The sequence below is a fragment of the Monomorium pharaonis genome, chromosome 7, assembly GCF_013373865.1.
Source record: "Monomorium pharaonis isolate MP-MQ-018 chromosome 7, ASM1337386v2, whole genome shotgun sequence".
NCBI lineage: Eukaryota > Metazoa > Arthropoda > Insecta > Hymenoptera > Formicidae > Monomorium > Monomorium pharaonis.
Window position 1 is genome coordinate 11,013,276 of NC_050473.1, and position 14,822 is coordinate 11,028,097.

A 14,822-nucleotide genomic window follows, 5' to 3' on the forward strand; every position below is an offset into this window, starting at 1 on the left:
ATGAGTACGTTAATTTTTTTTCATAGAAATTATTTAATTACGGATTGGAACACAAAGAATAATTTATTGGTGTTACGATAGTACACGCTAAACGAAACCGCGATGGAAGTTTGGAATAACGCAGGTAACATTTTAATTAAGTAATTTACAATTGAGACTTTCAAGTGTTTCAATTCAATTAATCAGATCCTGCATTCAATTAAAATGTTTTTTTTTTTTTTTTTTGCAAAATTGTAAAGTCGTTTGAAGCTCGTCGATGACCTAATTTAGAATTATACTCGTTTTCAAATGTTTCCCTTTTTCTTATGTATTTTTGGTCTCATTTATTATTCATTCTTTAAACACACATTTGCTATGACACGTGCCTGTCGCGCGTACCACCGAAAATCTTGGTGTAAATCTCCAAGACAAATTCGTCTCGACAGACTAAGAGTCTAGAGAGATTTCGTTCGCCGTTACAGCATTTTACACTCGCCACATCCGAGCGCTTTATTTCGCGGGGATAGACGGTAACCAGACGCGTCACAAAACCCATCTGTATCTTATCCTACCGTTACGTCTTAATCCGTTCTGATCCATTCTACTGCAACTCGAGTTCGATTAGTCATCGTGCAGCTTTTAACATTTTGTTTAAACGCCAAAATTCGTTCAAGATCTTGCAAATAAATTTAAAAAAAATTAATCTAACGCTTTCATTTATATTCTTTCCTATTTTTAACATTTACATACAACACAATTGTTAAATGTAGCTGCAAAGAGAGAATAATAATAATCAGTCATGTACAGTTCCTGTTAACAAAGTTCTTTATTCCTAGGATTAAACGAATAACGAAAATATGATTCATTACTTAACTATGCGTATTAAGTGCTTCGTAAATCGCTCATTCTCGCTGAACGTTATTGGTCAATATACCCGTCACCTAATCCCGCATCGCTGATTACGACACCGAATCCAATAAAGCATCGTAATCAAGAGCTTCGTCTTCAACTTCCCCGTCGCAGTCCGGCGGTGCATTCTTCGTTTCGCCAACACGGAGAACCGGCGTCAGCTATTCCTCTAACGTATACCAGGACACACACGCGTACGCACACGTACACGCGCTCGCGCGCCGCTTCCGTGGGAGAAAGACGACGGGGGTGGAAACACGACAGTGGGGTAACGATTGCATCCGCGGATGGCTCTGATGCAATCTGTGTGCAAAGCGGTCTAAAGTTGCAACTCCTACGACGGAGGGCCATGGGTGGGTACGTCGCCGAACCGGAAGAAGGGAAGAGGAAACGAGGAGCGGAGGGACAAAGGGGGGAGGAGGGGGGGGGGGTCCAGGGAGTTTCAAGCCGCGAGTGGAAGAAGGACCGCGCGCCCTAGGTCGCGTCTCGGGGACGCGAGAGGGCTGCGCGGGGGTTAACGTTATCGGGCGCGGTGGCCCTTGGCAGGGTGGTTTGCCAGGGTCGACAAAGCACCGGATGGTAAAGCCCTGTTCCCTGGGCGTGCACCCACGAGCTTGCGGGCGGAGCTTGAGCGGCACGCCTACTAACGGAGCTTTCGTGTCGAACCCACGAAGACCGGCGCGCTCGTCCTACGTCCAGGACGGCGTATCCCCCCACCTTCGGATGGGGGGCTCTCTCTCTTTCTATCCGAGAGCTTTTTCGAGGTAAGAACGAGCCTCGCCACCTTACGACGGGCACACGGAACGGCTCGTGTTTCCGCGAGCGTGTACGCGTTTATCCGAGGTGTGGGAGGGTGGACTGAGAGGGGTGGCGGAGAGGAAGAAAGCGCGCGGGAGAGACGGCTGCCGAGGCGGGCTGGCTCGCTACGAGAAAAGCCGGGTTTTCTCCGAGAGGGGCGATAAAGGAGAACAACGGTAGGGAGGACTAAGAAGCGCAGGAGAGGGACAACTAAGGCGAGAGTAACGTATGCCCGGAGCTAATTTGCCGGAGCTTACCCGGGAAATTACGAGCATCCCACGCGATGCATCCGAATATCCTCGCCGTCCAATGGACGGCCCCTGCTGATACTCTAGAAATAGGCTACGGCTAGAATTAAAGGAAGCTCGCTCGCGGAAGCCCGGAGCTTCAAACTGCAACGACGTGACTTTTCGCGCGCCGAAGCGTCCGTCTTTAAGAAAACTAATGTCTCCACTATACCTGTGTACGAGCACATCAATACCTGGCGTATCAATTCATTGCAGATTCGTACACGTTGTCTGGACTATTTCAAACATCTCAGTTTATTAATCAGAATCAAGTTTTATCTCAATATTTATTTTTATATTTTCCAAGTTGAAAAAAAATTTTTAGAATCTATAGAAATTAGAAATATTGAATGTAATTGAATTCTTTTTATTATATTATATTTTAAGTAATTTTTTGTATTAAATTTAAATATTTTATCGACTATAAAGACTAAAAGTCTAACCTCCGCATACCTCTGTATACTGCATTTGACACTATAAAATACATTCACACCTCAGGAAAATAATACGCGTCACTGCACAGGAAATATCTCATGGTACTTTCTATGGTGGCATTAAGAATGTCGCGTTCATACTTCGCTGGCAGACATTCGTTGAAAACTCAACCATCGCAAAATTAAGAAATCCGAGAAATCATTTATACTGATTATCACGTTACAATTATTATAACATGAAAAAGTAGGATGGATCGAATTTTTTATTAATGACAAAATATGTCACGTTAAATTGATTGTGTCATCATTATTATTGATTATGAAGAATTGCGAGAATTATTTTTGTCGTATTATTTAACAAGTAATGATAATTTGAATCTATAAATAATATCCATCTCTCTCTCTCTTCTAGAACTAATCTTTTAAAATAAATATACTGCCGATGTAAGTAAGATATTGATTTCTCAAGTACTCGCATATTACATGAGGCTGCACGTTTTTATTTCAGTTTCTTTCCTCAGATTGTAAACAATTTTTTTTATATTTTATCATCTTTCCTTCAAATATATTCAAAATTTTAAATTAATTTTAATTTTTGCTAATATATAATAATGTATAACTATATCTCCATAAGTAATTATAAAGTAGTATAGTCAGAGTTGGTCGTCGATTCTATCAATTGTCTATCAGTAAATCCCGTAAAAAGATAAGTTACTGACAATCAGATAAAATAAAATTTGTATAAATCAAAATAATATACAATCTGTTTAATCCAACATTTTAGGTATTTAAACTCTCAAACTAATCAGGAATAATGAAATAATTATAAAATCAAAAGTATAAATTATAAATAACAGAGATTAATATAATAAGTAATATATATGATAGCTTACAACGCGATTATTTATCCCGCAATTCATACATGCACGCGCTCGCGCTTTTACTTCCTTCGATTGATTAGCGGGACTCGCAATAAAATAAACTTCCTTTCCGAATTTCAATTTCATAGGCGTCCCCCGGCGACGCTCTGTTACAGAGATTCGTAATAATAAGCGCAATGATAAAGAGGCATTTCGTACGAACCGCGGGGGTAAGAGATACGCACTCTCGCCCGCCGAGGTACGACCGCGATATCTGTCGCGCCGAATCTGCGCCGAGCATGTGGTCTCGCGGCGTTAAGATACAAATTGAAAACCATTTAGCAAATCTCCCCGTCATTCGAAGTGTTAATAAATTCAGGTTTACGAGGGTCGGAGGGTTACGTTATGGATCCGACGCGGCGCGCGAGAGGCGAGATGCTTTAACTTGCATAAAAGCGGCCGCGCGTATACGCGCGCAGGAAGGGAATCCCCGCGGAATATTTCGAAGCATCGGGAACGGATCTTTTTATCGCTCGATCGAGCGGAAGCTCGCGTGCAGAATATACGGCCGTACAATTTGCTGAACCGAAGGTAACGTGAGCGCGAACGTTAATAAAGACGCAGTGGGGAGAGAGAGAGAGAGAGAGAGAGATGAAAATTCAAAGTAAGGATACGCGTGTTTTATACATTGCGTCTGTGTTACGTACTTATAGCCCGCTTGCAAATCTATGGAATCAATGTTCCGTCGATGAGATAGGAGAAATTGTGATAAAAAAGGAAACGCGTAGGTACAAGTTATACGCAATGTGAATTTTTCGATTATTTCGTAAAGTCTGGTCGGGCGAAACTAATGGAAACTGTGTGTAAAGATACAATTCAACATTATAAAATTCTCATCATAAAATTCATCGGCCGTCCGACTCGTACAACTCATTACAGTTATTGTATCCATTGATTAATAAAATTGATTAATAAGAAACATTAATTTCAGATATTTTTCCGAAATTCTATTTGTATTTTTAATTCTCTATGTCAGATTTAGTGACGTAAGATGAAAAACGGCCCTGAAAACGTATACGTTATTTTTGAAAGCGATATTTCAACTTTCTAGATAAGTGTTTCTGAGAAAAGTGCTCAATTATTCACGATAGGAAACAAACGAAATTTACGCAAATGCTGGGACATAATTGCGCTTGTTCCTGGAAAAGTCGATCAGCTCGCAATCAGCTTTCCGGCCGGTCGGCTGCTTTCCAGCCGGGGACGATACAGAATTTAATACAGCTTCAACGTTCAATAACTCCGGCTGCGGCCGCGTACACGTGTGCCATACATGTCGCGCCGTGTCACGCTAAATTCTAAACTCATCGTAGAAGACTTGTACGCCGTAATCCTCCGACTACTGCCTCGGCGCGAGTCCTTTGAGGGTGAAAACGTTACCGGGAGCAAAGGAAAGGCCGGCCGCACGAGCGAGACGGAGAGGAAGGCTATCGAGGCACAGTTATAGTTTGCCGGGAAATCTGTACATATAATACGCTGTAATAGGAAAGAGGAGATTTCAGTATAAGAGGAAGAAGAGAAGGATGCCGAACGGGAGGGGAGGGGAGGAAGGAGGTAAGCGAGGGAGGTATTATCTGCACGATAGGACGGGGACATGTATAAGCGAGTACACGAAGAGGACGACGGGAGGATAGACGAGCGACTCAAAGGCAAATATGAGGTTTGGAAATTTGGATTAGGACCTCCGCAGCGGGGAGACGCCAGGGGGTGGACATCGTCGATGTCCCTTTTAGAGCCCCTCGCGGGCCGATCGGGGGTGCGCGTGTGTGGACGTTGCGTGGTAAGACCTTTCCGCATGGCGACCAACATCAAGCTGCTTAGACAACAACCGAGACTCGGGTTAACTCACGAGGATTGCCCGGATCGTGTATTAGGCTAACCGACCGTAAATTGCCGGCGACACAGATATTTATTCCGGTGAATTTAAAAGATGCCGAATTCGAGAATATTGAATCGTCGACTTTCAAAATATATACGAGAAAGTTATCTTCAGAATTTATGTAATAATCGATCTTAGGAATTGAGTAAACAACAATTCTCGATGTTGATGCGAACGCAAAAATAAAAGTTGATTGAAACGTAAAAATTCTAATTTAGACAGATATACGAGAGATAAGTACATAATTAAATAATGTCGATATTTTTATCTCGAGAATTTTTAATTATTAGTCTTGAAGAAAAATACTATCTTCATATATATGTACGTATATTATAATTGTAACTTGCAAAATGTAAAATATTACGATAAAAGAAAGTGCGTATTCTTCTAAATTATTCATTTTTTATCTTATCTCTGTAAAAGTAATAATATTAATTTACAATTGTAACTAAATATAGTTAAACCCGGTAAGTGTAACATTTAAAAAAAATAGAAAAAAAAAAGATCGCGTAATAAGAGTGTGTTAAGCCTATAATTTTTTTTAAATTCTCCGAAATCGATTCTAAGGAAAGAAACTCACGACGAAAGTGTAGAGGGACGAATAAATTGCTTTAAGAATACTTTCGGAAATACGTGACGATCGTTTATCTCCGCCACAGAGTAATTCAAATTCGAAAAGATAATGTGTCGGCACTACACCGCAGATATATATACCCTCCCAACCGCTTAGTTACGCAAGTTGAAGCAGCAGCCACCCTCGGTCTTCTCACCCCTTTCAGCCCGCGTGGACGTAAGGCGTTGTAGACGTAGCTTCGCGTGCGCGCCCCTATACACCACTCGACAGTGGGATGCGTTATATATCACGGGAGAAAACTTCCAGCATAGATAACCTACTTGAGGAGTTAGCCCGCGTACATGCAAATTTCTGAATTATTATGCCGCGCCGAGTACATTATGCGAGCTAGCGCCGCTCCCCGCCACCTCTTTCCAACCGTCTCCTTTCACCCTCCCCCCCCCCTCCCCCCTCCCCTTCACCCCCGTCTTGCACCGGCTCTCGACGAGATGCCGCAGTTATCTGCCCTGCCCGCCTATCCTCGCCAATTGCACTTTGCAATTAATCTCCGATACCGCACGTGCGACAGAATAAGAAGAGAGACAGCCGAGAACTTCCGAGTCGGAAGTTGGGGAACGCGGCTTGCGTTGTTAATTCACTTCCCTCGACATTTTCTTTCGAAATTGACTTCGGCTCCGCGAGAGAAAATATCGAGGGAAAAGATCTCGGAATTCAGTACACAAACGATTTAATTTATAAATGCCATTACACGAAATTAAATACTGTTGGCCGTAACGTATAAAGTTTATAATAATTACAATTATTTTATATGTTGGTAAAATGAGCATTAACTTGATGCAAAAATTAGCGTAAACCTATTTAAATTCATATAAATCCGTAAACTAAAGCAAAGATATATTATTCAACGCAAAATTAGCCATTAGCAAAATTTAGGATTCATCAAGGCTACGAACGAGGCTCGCTCGATCTAGCACGCTTTGTCGTCGGATGTGTAACTCAATTATAATATTATAGAACGACGACGTGGATTGCGAAAGGGGTGGAAAAACCTGTCCGGTCGGTGCGGAGTTAATCGAATTCGCCGGACGAGTTTCCGACGTCGTAATGCAGAAGGGCGCATCGTCGCGATCGAGAGGGCGCATTTGAGAAAAATTCCAACCTCGCGAAGACGCGAAGGCACTAAGCAGCTCGGAAGAAAAGACTCTTCCGCGTCACACTTTCTCCGATTAATTGCGTTAATTGTCTCGGGGCAATATCAGGTGGCAATTAAGGCTGCGACGGCTAATTAAGTTCGGAGCGGAGACATCGGTCCGAGCACTAACTCCCACCCTGCTGTAACCCTTCACCCTTTGTCCTTCTATCTACCTACGTGTCGTTCTATCGCTCCTCGTCGCTCGCGATAGCGCACAAAGCTGCGGACTAACTGAATTTTCTTGAGCAGTCAGGCGTCCATCAAAGATCCTGGCGATGGAAGGGGCCCTCGTAAGGGCCCTCGAAGGGCATGCCGTAACCCGCTCGCATCCTTTCCGTAACAATTAGACAGGGCCGTCTAATCGATTCTTCGTAGACTACACTCGGGTGTGATCGAAAGGAAGGAAAACGCGACGGTTAATTAATTCGAGAGAAACGCGCAACGGTGAAAACGTTCTTTCCCGAAAACGAGACGATCTGCTGCCGAATACGGACAGTGATGTTTGTGCAACATTTCAAGCGGTCGCCATTCTCAGTAAAATGTGACATCAAAAGACTTTAATGCAATTGTTCGTGGCGCGCGTTGCGCCAGACGTTACGTGGACAAAAAAGGACTGGAAAATGGACAGGGAGGAAAAGGGCGGGCGACGCTCATCGGCAGGGCGTAGGATCGGCCCTGGGTCGATCCACCTCACCTATAGCTAAACGCATCTAGTCTGTATACTGGGTGTACGCGATAAGTAATTCACTTAGACCTATATTGAGTTAACCCTTGCTTCTGCTGTACCTCCATTTAGCCTCTGAAACCCGCTGTTCCGGCGATACTCCCATCTTTGCCCCTCCCTCCCCCCCCCTCCGCCCGTGTCTTCCGTCGTGGGCTGTCGTTGGACGATATTAAAATCATCGAAGACACGCGTATACTTTGTACACCCCTTGCACACCGGTGCAGGTGCAACGAACGATTGCGTCGCATTGCTGGAGGGCGCCGGCGATCGAAGGGGAAAAAGCCATCGGGTTGCTACAATTAAAAACTTAAATATAATATATATAAAACTTAAATATAATAATGTTTAAAAAAATCATATTTCAATAATCTATAAACGAGAAATACAAAAATATATGACAAAAATTCAAATCTAATTTTAAGTCATTATATTATACTCAATGTCAATGCAATGTGCAATCAAAAGTTGCGTGATTCAAATTTCATGTGATTGTAGACAGCAGAATATTTGTTACAACCAGTCAGTTATTCTTTAAATCAAATATATTGCCATTTCTTGCTAGTTCGATTGTCGCGTATGATTACTAGAATTCATAGTTTTTACATCGCTGTACATTCCGTAATGACAGTCCCATTGGATAAAGCAAGCAATTGATATCCGCTCGATTACATATGAAGTGCTAGACAGACGAACGCAGGAGAGGAGGAGGAGGAGGAGGCGGAGGTCAGAGTGGAGAGGGGCAAAAGGTCAGGTCATATTGCGGGTAGGCAAAGTAAGTATCTACCTCGTCGAAATGTGGGCGTAAGACCACTTAGAGCAAGGGTTCGTCTCTTTGGGAAAGCTTATGGTGGGCCCTCAAAGTGGCCATTACCAGCCGATGGTTGGCTCGTAGATGGTCAGTAAAATCGACGGCTAGCTCTTCCACGGCTACCTCCCCCCCGTCGCATCCCCCGATCTCGTTCCGCGCTCTTACTCACTTCCGGTTAGCATTTCCTGGGCGAACTTGTCCAATTAGGTGTGTCAAGGGGTATCGAATAATTATAGCGGTTTACTGTAGCGGTCGCATCCTCTGGTGCTCGATTGATATTCTGGAAATTGTCTATTTTCTCCATTTCCGACAAGAGACACCGAAGCACCAATAACAATGTGAGATTACAACGACGAGAACGCGGTGTAGAATTAACATTTCATTATAAATGATTTTATTCGAATAGATTTTAATCGAATCTCTTGATTTATCTCCTCACACACTTTGGACATTGGCGCAGACCGATTTTCTAAACAAATCTTTCGAATCCGTTCCGCGTGACGAGTTTTCGCGATGCGAGATATTCAATGGACAACGCGTGTCACTTCTGTCATAGGGTCTAGGTCACAACTCCGCTAACATACGCGAAGGGTTTGATAATTGACCTGCTGCCTACGTATATGCGAATATTTGACAGTTACTCGATAGTTCTCGCCTAGTACTAACGTCCTTCCGGTAAGCCTCGGGTGTTACAGTTGCTTCGTAGTCGTCGTAGTAGTAATAATGTCGCCCGGCTCTGTCATATTGTTGTCAGAGTTTTGGTACTATTGTAAAATTGATGTCGTGGAATTACAGACGCCGTCCGTCTGTTTGTATAAATCGATGTAACTTTACGTACATACTGAGCTAATAATATTTGATATAATGAAAAATTACGATCATCTAGCGACGCGCACGAAAATGTCACGGCAAACGACATCTTAATCGGTGTTGCGGCTGTGTGAACTTTTAAATTTCATTCAAAAGAATTTCCAAGAAATATAACATTTGCTCACGTCCCATACATACATATACGAAATAAAATTTTAGCCTATCTAGAAATAAAGCAATTAAGGAAAAAAAAGTTGAATGAGGAAAACAAAGTAAGCGTATCGATCTTCCATAAAAAGTTGATACAATAAAAGCTACCTTCTATTGCTGTACGTTGCGAAAATATCAATTTATATGTGTAAAGACTCTCTTGCGAGAATTTAACGTAGCTTCTTCATTCGTCAGCTTTCAATTACGAAACCGCAGAGAAATATCGCGAAGCAAAATTAATGCTGCGGGCTCATCGGACTCGAGTTTTAAAAAGACGTCTCTTAACGAGGAAGAGTATCGTTCGCCTCGCAACAGGACACGTTTAAAGAATTAAAGTATCTAATGCGAAAGAAAGGTCTTCGAAGCCGCCGTTTGAAAGCGAAGCATTGTCTGCTTAAGCCTGGCATTCAGTGATCTTTCTTTCTCTCTTTCTCTGCCGCGCGAGACCTGTCTCTCTTCCTTCTCGGATATAAATTGCGAAAGATAGGATAGAACGGAGTGGGTACGGGGTGGAGGGAGAAATAAGAAATTAAGAGAGAGTCTTAGAAGAGAATAAAGCTAAGAATTAAGACGGCGTAGAGAGGCTCGGAGGAGAGGAAAGTAGGAACGACGGAGAAAGAAGGGCGAGTCGCGGAAGAAGAAGAGAGAACGAAATGAACTCTGAAACCACTGCTGGCGTTCGCTTTGGGGCTTAAGTCCTCCGAGGGATTCTTACTCGCGCGTCATTTAACAAAACAATTAGAAGTTAACCCCTTCCTGTGCGTCCGCGTTCATTCTTTTCTTGCGAATCTACGTCCCGAAACAAAAAAATATTTTTAACTTACTGGCAGTGTTTTTTATTATTGTGATGCGAGCTTGCGTTCCATCAATCTTCGACTGATGACGACGCGATACGTCGCATCTTTCACAAGTTAATCTGGAGTGCGTGGCGCAACATAAGGAGTTTTGCAGCGCCACGATAAAGTTTTACGTGAACTCCACGTGAACGGTTTGGAACAGTAATATGCTAAGTTGTACGAAGTTAAACTTTACGCGAACGCCAAGAAGAGCCGTATATTATTAATGAGATACAGTAATCCTTTTCCTAGTTTTGAGATTTAATCCTAGGCATACTACTTTTGAAAACAATATAAATTGTTAATTGCCGTATGACTGATTTCTTCGAAGATTAAGAGCAATACAAATCTTTTTCAAATATAACATAAAATATATTATTAACGAATGGACCATTTGTTGAAGTAAACATAAATCGTGCCGTTAAATAAATACTTTATTTGCTCGCGTGTTTAAAGACAATTAAATTCAATAGTTAAAAAAATTTCACGGAATATCAATTAGTGATTCAAAAAGGGAAAATTTTTCTTTCCACTGACAAATGCCAGTCTGCGAGTTTCACTTCTTTCAGATAGATAAATAAAAGTGTAGCAACGTAAAGACATCCGGCTCCGCTACCCCTCTCGCCGCGTGAGACCGCACGAATGGAAACCACCCTCAATCTCATCGCAAGCGGTCTCGACGCGGCTCTCCCTCCCTCTCCTCTCCGGTCCCCGTTCATCCTTCCTGCTCGTCTTCGAGAACTGCGCTGAGCGCCGAAGAGACAAAATAAATATGCCATCCACGTCTTCCCCCTTCCCCTCCTTCCCCGTCCTTCCGCGGCCACTGTGAAATGTGCATAATCCTCAAACGAAGACGCGAAAGGAGATTCGGGATCGGGTGGAAGACCGAGGAATCTTCGGAGGGGTGGAAGTGGGCGAAAAGATTTCTACCAATTATCGACGGTGCGCCTTTTGATCTGCGTACACCACCGCGACGCGTATGTTGATTCTTAAAACTCTTATTTCTATTTGAAAAACCCGCAGAAGAGCAAACTCCGACTGCCTACCCCATCCGCGCAATTTCCTCTCCCTACCACCGCGCTTCCGATTCGCGGCGGATATTTTGCCGAAGAAGTGGTTATTTTCAAAGCAAAGAGAAGACGTCGGTATGCCGTAACGTAAAATCCTCCGAAAATTCCTTTCACATGTTTGTCTCTTTATTTGTTATTTTAAGAGATTTTTAGAAATTACAAAGGAATTAAAACAACATTCTATTACAAATTTATTATAAAGACTCGTGTTTTTTCTGTATTTTACGCAATCGCTGAATTGATCAGATCAGAGCTAGTAATACGGCCCGCGGGAATTGTATTTTTGTATTAATTTTGTATTTATTAATAACGTCAAAGTAGATTCGCGTGGAAATCTTGAAAGTCGTAAAGGTGATCGCGACGTGAAAGGAACGATTCATCAAGATCTGCGATTCATAAAAGACTTCTAATCCCGAATCGCGACGGTGCTTTGCGACAGGGTACGGGGTAGGGGCCGCGACAACTTCGAGTGGCTATTGTAATGTTAAGCGTCCATCCCCCCGTTTTCACCCTCGCCCTTCTTACGACCGGTCTCTGTTATCTCGACGACGCTTCCACGGTGGAGAAGCATCACCCGCTCCTCATTTTCCGCGAAACGAGAGACTAAAACAATGACGAAGAAACGTAAAGATCGCGCTATTGTTATTGCGGTTATTAGCGAATGAATAATTCGCGCAAACCCATTATCGTCTATTAAGGTCGAATTATTGTTGTGCGCGGTGCTCCGCGCGGCCGCAACTTAGTGCATCCTCTTACAAACGTAATTAGTAATAATCCTATTAAAGAATAACCAGGTATGCAATTGCAAAAGTCGAAATTCGATCATTACTGTTCGAATGGTAGATAGTGCTTAAGCTTGTTGATCAGACATTTCCGTTAAAATTTTATCATCAAAATTACCGATTTTTTGATATAATGTGTCTTGTTGATACTAAATAGATAAAAAAATAACGATGCAATTTACTTCACTAAATTTTTAAACTAGAAAAAAAGTAGACGCAAAAATGTAGCTAAAATTAATTATAGGCGGGAGAATGTGTATATATTTGGATAAAATTCTTTATAGTTTGTTTTCATTTGATCCAACTGCAGCAAAAACAATCTTTCATTATTATTTCTTCGTGATGGACAAATTATTCTGACGTCAACCGGACTAGAAACGCATGACGATCGCCATGGCCGAACGGATCGAGCGAAGGGCTCGAAGTCAGTGAAGAGAAGACAAACCCCATGCGACGGACTGTTCATGCGAAAGCCACCGAGCTTTTTAATCGATGTCACCCCGTCGTCGGTCCGTCCGGTCCAGATTAATTTCATCATGAATGTTAGCCCAACACTCGAGATCCAACCGCGAGCAAACACCCTCCACGCACTCTATTAACAGTTTAAAGCGCATTACAGTCGCGTCGTTGGGTCGCGCTTCGCACGCACGATCAACACCAACGAGCCATGATTCGCCCGGGAAAACGATGGCTTTACCCGCTCAAAGAAAATTCATATGGAAATATTTGCGTTTTCAAGTTGATCCATTTGACCGTTTGAAGCCGGGTTGATATCGATATGATTTTGGCAAATGGCATATGCAAAGATATATCACATATACAATTAAATTAATAAATATATAGTTATTTTTAAACATCTATGTTCAATAAAATATTATGGATTATTAAAGAGAACTCAGTTGTAGTAAAAATAGTTAACATTTAGTTAATTTCTAAAAGATAATAAAATAAAACAAATGAGATAACAATGAGTCGATATTCGAATGACATGTATAAATATTGATTTTTTTGTCGTCGCATTATATCAAATTCAAAAAGTAACGCTCTTAGTCAATTAAAAAAAAACGACATATTACTAATTTAGAGTTAACGAGGAAGTAGCCAATTAGATTGTGTTTCTAGGAATGGGACTTTCGCGTGTATACGTTCGACGTTAGTAGAATAAACCAGAACCGAGTCAGACCGAGAGCAGAGAGAAAGAACGGGGTGGAATAAACGGAGATAGATAGAGGCATCGAAAGACAAGGAGAAAAATACGAGGCAAAATCCCTCCTACCTTCCGTCTTTTTCGGTGGAGAAATAAAACTGTTGTATCTACTAATAAAGGCGGAGTCTTACTTTTAAAAGCGCGCACTTCACTCTCTCCTTCTCCCTCCGTCTCTCTCTTTCTCTCTCTCTCTTCTTCTTCGTCCTGCGTTAAAATAGGAGGGATTAGTTCCTATGGTAGCGCGGGGGCTTAAGCATTGATGAGGTTTTTAAATGGGTTCTCCTTTGACGGTGGTAAGAGAACGCGAAAGGCGAGTAGGGGTGGCTACGACAACCAGGCCGAAGAGGCGGGCGGGCGGGCGGACGATATTTACCGGGAGATTAAAAAATCGAGGGAAAAATTAAGTGTTACGGGGGCACGCCCCTGTTCTGGACTTAATTCTACGTAATCCTCTGCTAAGATCGCCGAACCTTCCTCCCTCCCCCCTCTCCTCCTGCAACCTCGTCACCCTTCCAAGCTCTTTCGCTTCAAGAAAGGTCTCGATCGAGATTTTCATCTTCCGTCACGTAAGGATGTGCCTTTTGTCGCTTGCTAATCATCTAGGATTTACGTTTACATAAGAAAGTGAAAGGATTCCTAACAAACCCGCCAGCTGTAATTCGAAAGTTAAGTGAAACGTTTGAATCCTGAATAGACGCGTCTCATTTTCACCGCTTCTGTGATTTTGCTCGCGCGATAAACAAAAATCGAACATCCCTTTACAGCGAGGCAGAGTAAAATGAAGTTTCGACCAGCTGATACGTAATACCCTACGGAAGGACTTTTTCCCAGCCGGCCGCCCTCAAATAATAATGAAACTTAATTACATGAGGCCAAGTCAATATGTTGGCGGTACAAATATTTAGAGGGCGAACGCACGATGGTCGCGAAGCGATGTTATTAGTAAATTAACTGACATCAAAGAAAATGCGAGCGCTGGTCACTTACTCCACTAATGGAAAGCCTGCATCCTCCTGCTAGAGGATACATACATGTGTGTATTTATATATATATATATATATATATATATATATATAGTATATATAAAATATCTTTAACCCTAAATATATGTATATAATCTGTATGATATATAGGAAGAAACATACCTCTATCTATTATATCACTTCACATATTATAAAAAAATTGGGCAAGTTATTCTGATCATACACAACTCTCCATTAAATTACATACATTTCGACAGATTATTACATCACGTCATCATATAGATGTTAAACATATTTCTAATTTTAATAAAGCATCTAATATAAGATATACTGTTATGTATTCATTTTCTCAGAATATTTAGTTTAATTAGGAATATTTAATTTAAAATTTACTGTAAACAGTTTAATTATTTCAAGTGCATT

The 14,822-nt window shown here is 41.9% G+C and overlaps 1 long non-coding RNA gene across 1 annotated transcript; it reads right to left on the minus strand.

Moving 5' to 3' along the window:
- Window positions 1–207: 207 nt before the first annotated feature.
- Window positions 208–3,646, minus strand: LOC118646648. The gene is made up of 2 exons (XR_004964155.1): window positions 854–3,646; window positions 208–749 (listed from the first exon to the last, which is right to left on the minus strand). It is a non-coding gene; the product is annotated as an uncharacterized LOC118646648 (long non-coding RNA).
- Window positions 3,647–14,822: the final 11,176 nt, after the last annotated feature.